Source organism: Leucopleurus acutus (assembly GCF_964270905.1).
Source record: "Leucopleurus acutus genome assembly, chromosome: 5".
NCBI lineage: Eukaryota > Metazoa > Chordata > Mammalia > Artiodactyla > Delphinidae > Leucopleurus > Leucopleurus acutus.
In genome coordinates, this window is record NC_139147.1 from 77,776,148 (window position 1) to 77,787,569 (window position 11,422).

The window sequence follows — 11,422 nt, forward strand, 5'->3', positions numbered from 1 at the left end:
TAGCATTTTGCTGCTTATACTAAGAGAGATGGATCTGGGACCTTTAAAAAATAAATAAGAGATAATGCAACTGAAGGAATGAACCTGGGGAAAACACTAGACTTGTTTACAGAGGATGGAAATAATAGTGATGAGATAAGAATATGTTCAAGTGACTCCAAGACTGCCAAATAGGTGATTCAAAACTGATAGGAAGTAACTCAAATTCCTTAAGTGCAGTCAGAGGATGTGTAACTAAGGGAGGATAAATTAAATTCCTGAAGTGCAACAAGTGTGGGATCCGGGGAGGAAGAGAAGAGAAATTCCCTAAACTGAGATATACCGCAGAAGGAGCAGAGAATTTATGAAACACCTGTTATCTAATAGTATCCTTCCAAGCCCAAATCCTGCCTGCCTATCTGCCCCTAACAGCTCTTGCCAACTGTCTATCTCCCTGGATGTCATCGGATTGATAAGACAACAGAAAGTAGGAACTAACAGTGCAGTTTAACACAGATAACAGAGCAGCACTGTGGGTACCAGGGCATGGAGGAAGTGTCTTTAGTCAGATTCCTTTACACCCTAAATCCACAAATTCCAGTGTTATCTCTTCCTCTATCCTGGAATTCTGCCTATTTTTCCTATACTTTTCTCTGAGTAAAAGCCCAGTCTTCCTATTCACTCTACTTATACTTCTGGGTAGATAGACTTATATCTACTCAATCAACCAATCTGGAAAACTCGTAGTTACTTGACCCTCCTCTGCCAATATCTAATCAGTTATTAAATCCCAACCAAATTCTTAACATGGACAAGAAGACTTTTTATAGCTTGGTCTCAGCCTACTTTTACAACACTTTCTCCAAATATTTATCCTCATATACCCTATACTCTGGCCACACTGTCCTCTGAAATCTTTACATACAGTAAGTCCCCTACATACAAACCTTTAAGCTGCAAAATTTCAAAGATGCGAACATGCGTTCTCATGTCCAATCACATAAGTTAGTTCATGTGTCTGTCATATATTGTCACATGCGTGCATCCTCCACGAGTGGTTGTGCTTTTGTGTACTTTACTGTACAGTACTGTATAGAGTACAGTATCTTTATTTCAAGCCCAGGATGTCCAGAAACAAGCATAAAAGCAGCGGTGATGTAGGTGGTACGCCAAGTGATAACGATGGAAACAAAAGTGAAAATAATTGAGATAGTGGAGCGAGGTGAAAAAACAATAAACGTCACTCACTCTTATAACATGAATCATTCAACCATCAGTACAATTCTAAAGAACAAGGACAAGATCATGGAACATGTGAAGTCTGCTGTGCCGATGATGTCAATGATAATATCGAAGAAGCGTGGAAAAGTGATGGAGGAGATAGAGAAGCTTCTCAGTGTGCGGATGCAGGATCAACATCAGCGCTGAGTCCTGCTCAGCTTAATGCTGATTCAAGAGAAAGCTTAAAGCCTTTATGAAGACTTGAAGAAGAAACGCGGCGAAGAATCAGAGGGCACATCTTTTAATGCCAGCCATGGCTGGTTTCATCAGTTCAAGGCTAGAGCCAACCGTCACAATGTAAAAGTAAGCGGTGAGGCAGCAAGTGCAGATACAGTAGCTGCCCGGCAATTTCCTGAAATGCTCTGAGAATTTTTTTCCCCCCCATAGGACCAATCTGTACTTTTTTATTTTTTAAAAGACAAACTATTAAAAGTAAAATGACTGAAATCACATGAGATCAAGATACAAAGAAATTCAATGTAGAGAAAAAGACTTTGCTGAGAAACAGTCAATGGGAAACACAGGAAACATTTCATAGACACACAAAAAGCTCACGTTGTAAACAGGATTAAGCTGCTGTAGGTTCCTCATCACATCAGGGTTTCATTTTGCTCAGCCTGAGATCTCACTCGATTTCAAACTGCCTGTGATCCACTCGGTCTAGAAAAGCTTTCCGTTCAATGAACCCCTCCTTCCCTCGATTGTGGATGGCTAGTTCTTCTCCAATGCCCTCTTCCTCCTTGAAGCTCTCCCAGTCCAGCTCGGCCTTCTCTAGGGTGCTCATCTTCTGCTTCTTGGCTCCTATTTTCCCCAAAAGGCTGCTCATATCCCTTGACCTTTTTAACCCTGACCCGGCAGGAAGTGACAGTAGAGCTGAAGGGACATTATTAGCCTGGGGATTTTTCTTTCGCATTTTGCTTGAAGAAGGATTTGACTTCTTTAGATTAGCATCCACTTCCTTAGTCACCCTGAGTTCACCAGCAAAATCAAACACCTTGGTGATTTTAACTTTTTCTGTTTCTTTAGGTTTCTCTAGCTCTTCTGCTTTGACCAACAATTTACTTGAACTTGTCTCTTCAGCCTCCTCTCCTCTTTTAACTTGTGTACATGGAGGCACTTTTGATTTTAGTCCTACGTCATTGAGGAAGCTGGCCCATAGTTCATCTTCCTTCTTTTTCCTCGTATCCTCTGACTCAATGCCTTTTTCTTGCTCTGCAGCTACATCTTCCTCCTCACTACTACTTCCTCCAGATTCCTCGCTGGCATCCTTCTCGTCCTTTTCTAATGAGAGGCCACCTTGTTTTCTCTTCCTGGCCAGAATGCTCTGAGCCTTTCTTTTTCTCCCTTTGGTTTCTCCCTTTGGTTTCTGTGTCTTCTCTTCACCATCCGCTTCATCTTCCTTCACTAATTCATTTACATCATCTTCACTATACTCTCCACCCGATGACACGTAGTCCTCGTCCTCCTCCGAGGTGGAGAAATCTTCAGAGTCGAATTCCTCCATGTCGCTTAGGCGTGGGGCGGACAGAGCCGCAGCAGCTACCCCCAAAGGCAAAGCTCTAGAGAGAAACCATAGACAGAGATGCGGCAGGGTCGGCGGCAGCTGGGGCAGCCCCCGCAGCGCGCTCTGAGAAATTATTGATGAAGGCGCGTATTTACCCGAGCAGATTTTTAATGTAGATGAGGCAGGACTGTACTAGAAGAGGATGTCAGACTAAAGTTACATCAGTAAGGAGGAAAAGTTGATGCCAGGCTATAAAGCAACAAAGGATAGGCTAACTGTTGTTTGGTGGCAATGTTTCCGGCGATATGAAGCTGAAGCCACATCTTAGATTATCATTCAGAGAACCCAAGAGCCCTTCAAAACATAGCCAAGGGCTCTCTCCCAGTTGTGTGGAAGAGTAACCCCAAAGTCTGGGTTACACAGGCCGTTTTCCAGGACTGGTTTTTCCACCAATTTATCCAGGAGGTGGAGAAATATTGCTTGGAGAAGGACATCCCATTCAACATTCTCTTGCTGCTCGACAGTGCTCCAGGCCGCCCCCATTCACAGACGACTTTCATCCCAACATCAAAGTAGTGCATCTGCCACCAAATACTATGTTGCTTATCCAAATTATGGACCAGGGAGTTATAGCAACTTTCAAGAAATATTATTTACATCACATTTCTTGTCAGGCATCAAAGGTGAGTGATGAATTGGGAACAACCTTGTGACAATTTTGGAAGGACTATAACATCTACAAAGCCATAAAAAACATTGACTTTGCTTGGCATGAGGTTACAGCCATCACCATGAACGGAGTTTGGAAGAAGCTTTGCTTGCAGTTTATTCACGGTTTTCATGGATTTGAGAAGGTGGATGAGGAGTCCAAAGAGGTCTTCAGCAACTTAGTGACCCTCAGTGAGAAACTGGAGCTAGATCTGCAAGAGGACGATTTCACTGAACTCCTTGCTGTGCAACACGAGGAGCTTACTAATGAAGGCCTGATGGAATTGGAGGCCCAGAGAAAGGACGAAGAGAGACAATAGGAAGAAGAAGTAACTGAAGAACCGAAGAGATTCACAATGCAGGAAATGGCAAGGGGATTGTTTTTATCTGAGGATGCACTGTTAGTTTTTGAGGCACAGGACCCGAACATAAAATGGTACATGAAGGTTGCAGCAGCCGTTCAGAATGCAATCCAGTGCTACTGTGTCATCTATGATGAAAAAAAGAGAGCTACTACCCAGACATCACTGGATCATGTTTTCAAGAGGGAAGATAGAATTGAATCCAGCAAGGAACCAGAACCTGTGCCATCAATGTCAGGCGTGAGTGAATTTGCAGCTCGCCCTCCGTCTCCTATTGCTGACGGTCCTTCAGCTCTACCATCTCCCACCTCCTCTCCCTCCTCCAGTCAGTAGCTCTTCTTGCCTGTTCACTCGATGCCAGCCCCTGTATGCCAGCTATTGTGCTGTACTGCTGTACGTTTCAAGGTACTGTACTGTAAGATTAAAAGTGTTTTCATTATTTTGTGATTTTTTAATGTATTATTTGTGTGAAAAGTATTAGAAACCTATTATAGTACAGTAATATATAGCCAATTGTTTTACTTGGGTACCTAGGCTAAATTTGTTGGACCCACTAACAAATTGGACTTATGAATGCCCTCTTGGAATGGAACTTGTTCATATGTAGGGGACTTACTGTATTTTCTACATTTTCACATTTTTGTTTGTGTCTGGAGGAGAAAGGGGTAATTTAGTTATTCAATTCTGAATGCTTGGCCAGAATAAAAATTTGGGCTAAAATTATATAATCATACACAATTTTAATATATTTTCACATATATATTATATATAATAAGCAATAAAGTATCCAGCATGTTTAATTATGAAGTCTATATACATATTATAGACATCAGTCATTACTCCACTATACTTATATGAAAATTTAGAGTTAGCAATTTATATGCGCATTAAACTCATCAAATGCTAATGACAGCTTAAATAATATTTAATAGGCATGTCTTTGTAATTCTTTTAATAGTAGCAGTGAATATGATTAAGGTAATTAAATATTGCCCCTGGGAAGTGAATGCCTAAACATCCACGTATGACGTTTTGAAGACTTTAAGAAATTAATCAGAGATGTTTGGGTAATGCAGCAATTTCTTTGAAGACATATATTTAGTTAAAGAAATTAAGCAATTCTGTACTTTATAACTTTAGAGTGATGGCTATTCCTTATTTTGTGCCTTCAAAGTCTTTTGCTTATAACTCTAGTATAACATTTACTTTGTTTTGTCTTTTATAATAACTACCAAAATAAGAATGAGTCTCCATTAAGACCACAGGTCTTACAGGGTAAGAGTAAATGTATTTGAAGTAGTAACACAATCATTGTTTAATGAATTCATAAGACATCGTACGTAATTTTATTTATCTCAGGATGTTAGGATATTTTAATCCTTAAATTTTAGTGCTTACTTATCTCTCAAATTTACCCCCAATATGCTATCTCCATGGATATTGACATTTAAACATTTTCAATTATTTTCTAGATTATTACAATAACCCGCTAAATAATCTCTCTGCAGTTAGACTTGCCTTTCTTATATTCTCTTCTACACTGCTGCCAAATTGATCTTTCTAAATGTTAATCTGATCAGATCACTCCCTGCTTGTCCCTACTTTATTAGTCAGGACTGTGATGGGAAATCAGTGTCACACACAAATGGGGCAATGGAGAAGATTTAAATGAAGGGACTGTCTTCAAAGATATGAGCAAGGTCAAAGGAATGGTAAAGACCTCGGGACTCTCAACAAGAGAAAGACACTACCACAAGGCATTCTAAAAGGGAAAAGGGAGAGGGCCTTTACCAAAACCAGGCAAGAGCTCTGTAGCTACAGGAAATGACCTCCAGATGAGTTTGTGGCCCTAGGTTGATGAAAGCAGTTATTGCCTCACCCAATTGATTTGGATCAGGTAACCTAGAAGTAGAGCATAAGACAGGTAGTCTTATGCAAGTGATCTTTGAGGAAGTTCTGAGGTGAAATCTGTAAGGGAGTAAGGAGAGTGAGAAAAGGCAAAAGATGAAATTAAGCAAAAATGTGATTTCAGGAGAGGTTTACGTTCAATCTAATTCCATAGGACACTTCAGAACATAGATTGTAGCTAGAGGTTTTCTTGCCCAGAGAAAGAAGGGCTTCACTTTCTTATCTGTGCATTAGACTGGGGACTGTCTGACCCCTGGGAGAGGAGATAGTTTAACTTCTCAGAAATCTTTGGGTGTAACAGTTTCAATCAGCCTAGGGCAATCCTCCAGAGAAATATGCCAGTTTGAGCAGTTACCAGCCAAGACCTGCAGCCGTTGGGGGATGGGTGCACCAGCCCAGTCTAAGCCCTTCCCATCTGTTCTCGGCTTCTTCAGAACTTGGGTTGGTCTAAATTTCTGGAAAAACTTGTAAAAGAAGCATTAGTAGGGTGAATTGCAGCCTTCTTTACTTCAATTGATTTTAAATTAGTAAATGATACTTATCATCTCCTTCTCCTTCTCCTTCTAAATTCCTCTTATTCTCACCTAGAACTTCAGATGGCCTCAGTAGCTTGTTTGGTGAGGTGATTCAGAATCTCATCGCTGAGAGGCTTGATACCATCATTACCATAACTTTACCAGGCAATGATTGCTGTACTTGTTCATTTATAATTAGGTTAGGCATGGACGTACCAAGAAATATCCTGTAGTTAACCTAAGTACCAAACATATTCCTCCATGCTCCTATTAAGTAACAATAACCATATCTCCTTAGGATCATCAGGTTAAAATACCCAAGTGTATACAAGTGTGCCAGTATGGTAACTCCTTTCTTTGTTTGCTGGGCAATTTGAAAAACTCTAAGTTATCAGCTGTCAGCCATGGCTTAAGTTTAGTGAGACTTTTGCAGTGTCTTTGAGTGAAAGCATCCCTCTTCTGGGAAATAGGACCTCTAGGCCCACAGGGTCTTAAGTTCAGCAAACGGAAAACACAAATTCTCTCAGTCGGGCCCTGGAGTGACTGTGAAGTGAAGTCACACCTTCCTCCATCACTTGGTTTCTGAACTCATTGAATAATATGGGACATAGCAACATATATGGCCATTGGTTTAGGATAAAGGTACTGCTTTCTGAAGGATAGTGCCCCCATTAAGGGGTATCATCTCCAAACTGATATTGCAGATGTGCCTTAAATGGGCATTTCCATGCTCTGTCAGGTCAGCAGCCTCCAAATGATTCAATATATGGTAACATCAGAGGATTTATTTGCCATGTTCCCATCATCATGCTTCTTTTGCCATTAAAAGGATCTCTTGGTCTGAGGAGACAATATGTGGGATCCTATTCTATAGATCACTCTGTGAGCCCTTGCATATTATGCTGACTGAGATACTGCTGTTAAAGAAAAAAGTAAACACATACTTGGAATATGTGTCACTCTGCTCAAGACAAATTATTGCCCTTGTCAGGATAAGAGGGGCACAGTGTTATCAAATTACCATCAAGTGTCTGTTTGGTTTCATCAAAGTATGGTATCATATCAGGGATTCAGCATTAGAATCTGTTTCTGGATAGGATGGACATTTAGCTGGGGCATTAGCTAGATCAAATTCAGTGAGAAGGGAGCCCATGCTATTCGGTCCAGAGGTAGTCTCCATCTCTGTCATCATGGCTACTCCATTCATGAGTCTATTCAGCAAGCACAGAAGTTGGTTTATAATCTATTGGACCAGTCATCCTCCATACTTGGTTGACATATGGTAAATTCCTCTTATTTTGTGTCCATTCCCATATGTCCAGCCACATTCTACTTCCTTAGACATCCTTGTCCCTAAACTGCCAATTTTGTTCCTTGCATGCCTCCAGCCAATTAACCAAGTCATTCACCACTGCCTATGCATTCCTGTATATCTTTGTTTTGAGTCACATGTCTCTCACAAAATTGGGTGATGAATAATACTGACCAAAGCCCTCTCTACTGTTCGAATTTTCTCATCACTACTGTCTTTCAAGGCTTCCTCTGAGTGGGCTGTTCTGTAACAGCAGCCCATTTGGGTCCCAAACTAGAAGACCAGGCTCAACTATCCATGGACCAATCTGGGTTATTTTCTTCTTCTCCTAAGCTGGTCATAAAGAATCATCCCATGAGACCATAGTTGTGAGCTGTGTGAGTGGTATGTTTTGAGACTGTGCTGGGTGACATGGAAGTCTGAGACACTTATTTTTCCAGCTCACTTATGCCCTTTGGAACTGCTTAAGGCTGATCTAAGATGTAACCCTTCCATTTTTATAAATAATTGCTGCTTGGGCTGCTAAAGTTTATGACTTGGTGGGTCTGACAGTCGCCAGCAGTGAGCAGTTTTGTTGTCACAGCTACTTGATGTTCCTTGGCCAGATATTTATTCTGCCTGTGATCCTGACTATCAAGGAAAAGTTGGACACAACTTCTCCACAACGGAGGAAAGGAAAAGTATGTCTGAAATACAGGAGATCCATTAGGGCATCTCTTAGTATTAACATGCCTGTGATTAAGGTCAATGGAAAAGCACAACAACATAATCCAGGAAGAACTACCAGATCCTTTGGAAATGAAAGTTTGGGTCACACTGCCACATAAAGAACCATAACCAGCTGAGGTGTTTGCTGAAGGCAGAGGAAATACAGAATGGGTAGTAGAAGAAGTTATTTATAAATACCAGTTATGACCATGTGACTAGCATCAGAAATAATGACTATAACAATCATGAGTATCTCCTCCTAATTTGTTATGAATAAGTCTTGTGTGTATTTATACATATATTAAGCAAATAGCCTTGTTTTCGTTCCTCTCATATTTCCTTACCATATAACATAAGATTTATTGACTTCCTATCAGCATTTAAGTATTGTTAATTTTAAATCATAGTATTTAAGTTATGGGATAGCTGGAGAAGAGTAAACATCACTCAAGGATTTTACTTCCTCCTCTGGAGAAAAGATTAGTGTATTTTCAGTTGTATGCAGGATAGTTGTATCATGTAAAGTGGTATTATGACTTTGTTATTATCTTTATTTGGAGATTAATTATGGTTTGAGAAGATATGTATAGGGGAGGAGACCAGGATGGCAGAGTAGGAGGATGCAGAGTTAACCTCCTCCAACGAACACATCAGAAATACATCCACATGTGGAGCCATTCTCACTGAAACAAACTGAAGACTATCAGAAAGACTTTTACACATCCAAGGCTGTAAGAAAGATCCACATGGAGTCAGGCGGGAAGGGAAGAAAAGTGATCATGTCAGGACCTTTGCCCCTAGTAGGGGACACAGAAGAGAATGGGGATGACACAGGCTCAGAGATCCTGCCTGGGGAATGAGCAGTTTGAACCACATAGGTCAGAGACCCAGAGCCTGAGTCCCCTTATCTGGTTTGAAAGCCAGTGGACTGACATGTGGACTGTAAGAAGCCTCGACTCCACTCATGAGGAGTGCACACACACTTGATTACTCCAGAAACAGGCTGGGGGGAGCAGATTAAAACTGCCCAGGACTCTAGCTGGTTTCCTGCAACCATCCCAGCGTGCACCCCAGCCCAGGACTAGAGCCCTCTCCAACCCCTCTTGCTCCTCAGTGCAGCTCCACACTAGGGTAAAGGCTGCCACAGCCGAGGAAAGAATGCAGTTGAGGGGGACAAAGCCGGTTTGGACTCAGCACAGCATCTGAGTGGGGCAAGGGCAACCATTACTGGTGCACATGAAGGCAGCAGGTCAGGATTGGTCTGGAACTCTAACTGGTGTGCTGGCACCACTGCAATGCACACACTGGCCCACACCAGGTGTCCACTCCGGCCTGTCTTGCTCCAGTACTGCTCACCTCTGGGGTGAGGGTGCTGGTACTGGGAGCTGAAAGAGAACACACTTAGTGGGAACAGAAACAGCTCAGACTGGGTCCTCAGGGCTTCTACTCCAGCAACTTGGGACCCAATCCCACCCCCAATAAGGTAGTGTTGACACTAAGCAGAAGAGAAGTGCTAGCTCCTACCTGGTTCTGGCTCTAGATTCTCCAGCCCCACCTTCCACCAAGGTCATAGCTTGTAGCACACCTTGAGGGAAGAAAGAAGGAAATAATAAAGATTAGAGAGAAAATAAATGAAATACAGACCCAAAAAAAAAAGCAATAAAAAAGATCAGTGAAACCTAGATCTAGTTTTTTGGAAAGATAAACAAAATTGGTAAGCTTTTAGCCAGGTTCATCAAGAAATAAAGAGAGCAGATGCAAATATACAGAATAAGAAATGAAAAAGTAGAAATAACAGCCAATATTAAAGAGACACATAAAGTCATAAGAGACTATGAAAAGTTATATACCAATACATTGGACAACCTAGAAGAAATGGATAAATTTCTAGAAACATACAATCTTCCAAGACTGAACCAGGAAGAAGTAGACAATCAGAACAAACTGATCAGTAGTCGTGAAATTGAATTTAGAATTAAAAAAAAAAAATCTCCCAGCAAACCAAAGGTCAGAACCTGATGGCTTCACAGGTGTATTCTACCAAACATATAAGGAAAAGCTAATATGTCAAGCTATTCTAAAAAATTGAAGAGGACAGAATACTTGCAAATTCATTCTACAAAGCTACCATTACCCTGATACCAAAACCAGACAAAGACACTACAAAAAAAAGATCAAATTACAGGCCGATATCTCCAATGAATATAGATGTAAAATCCCTCAGAAAAATTAGCAAACAGAATTCAAAAATATATTAAAAAGATCATACACCATGATCAAGTGGGATTTATTAGGGATGCAAGGATGGTTCAATATCCACAAATCAATCAGTCATACACCATGTTATCAAAAGGAAGGATAAAATTTATATGACCATTTCAATGGTCATATAGTGGCAAAAAAATCATTTGATAAAATTCTACATCCATTCATGACAAAAACTCTAGTCAAAATGGGTATAGAGAGAACATATCTCAACATAATAAAGGGCATTTATGACAAATCCACTGCTAACATCATATAGTTAGTGAAAAGCTGAGTGCTTTTCCTCTAAAATCAGGAACAGGACAAGGATGCCCATTCTTGTCACTTCCATTAACATAGTACTGAAAGTCCTAGCCACAGCAATTAGATAAGAAAAAGAAACAAAATGCATCCAAAATGGAAGGGAAGAAGTAATACTGTCACTATTTGTAGATAATATAATACTCTGTATAGAAAACCCTAAAGTCTCCACCAAAAAACTATTAGAACTAATAAATGAATTCAGTAAAATTGTAGATACAAAATTAATATATGCAAATCTGTTGCTTTTCTATATACTAACAATGAACTACCAGAAAAAGAAGAAATAAAACAATCCTGTTTCAAATTGCATCAAAAAGAATAAAATAACTAGAAAGAAACTTAACCAAGGAGGTGAAAGACCTATATTCTGAAAACTATAAAACAGTGATGAAGGAAATTGAAGATGACACAAATCAAACGATATTCTGTGCTCTTGGATTAGAAGAATTAATACTGATAAAATGTCCGTACTACCCAAAGCAAACTACATATTTAATGCAATCCCTATCAAAATATCCATGACACTTCACAGAACTAGAACAAATAATCCTAAAATTTATATGGAACAACAAAAGAC

General features: G+C 40.2%; 1 pseudogene across 1 annotated transcript; it reads right to left on the minus strand.

Annotated features, from left to right (window-relative positions):
• Positions 1 to 1,855: 1,855 nt before the first annotated feature.
• Positions 1,856 to 2,776, minus strand: LOC309961642 (craniofacial development protein 1-like; annotated as a pseudogene). Its single transcript has one exon. The product of its transcript is annotated as a craniofacial development protein 1-like (transcript).
• Positions 2,777 to 11,422: the final 8,646 nt, after the last annotated feature.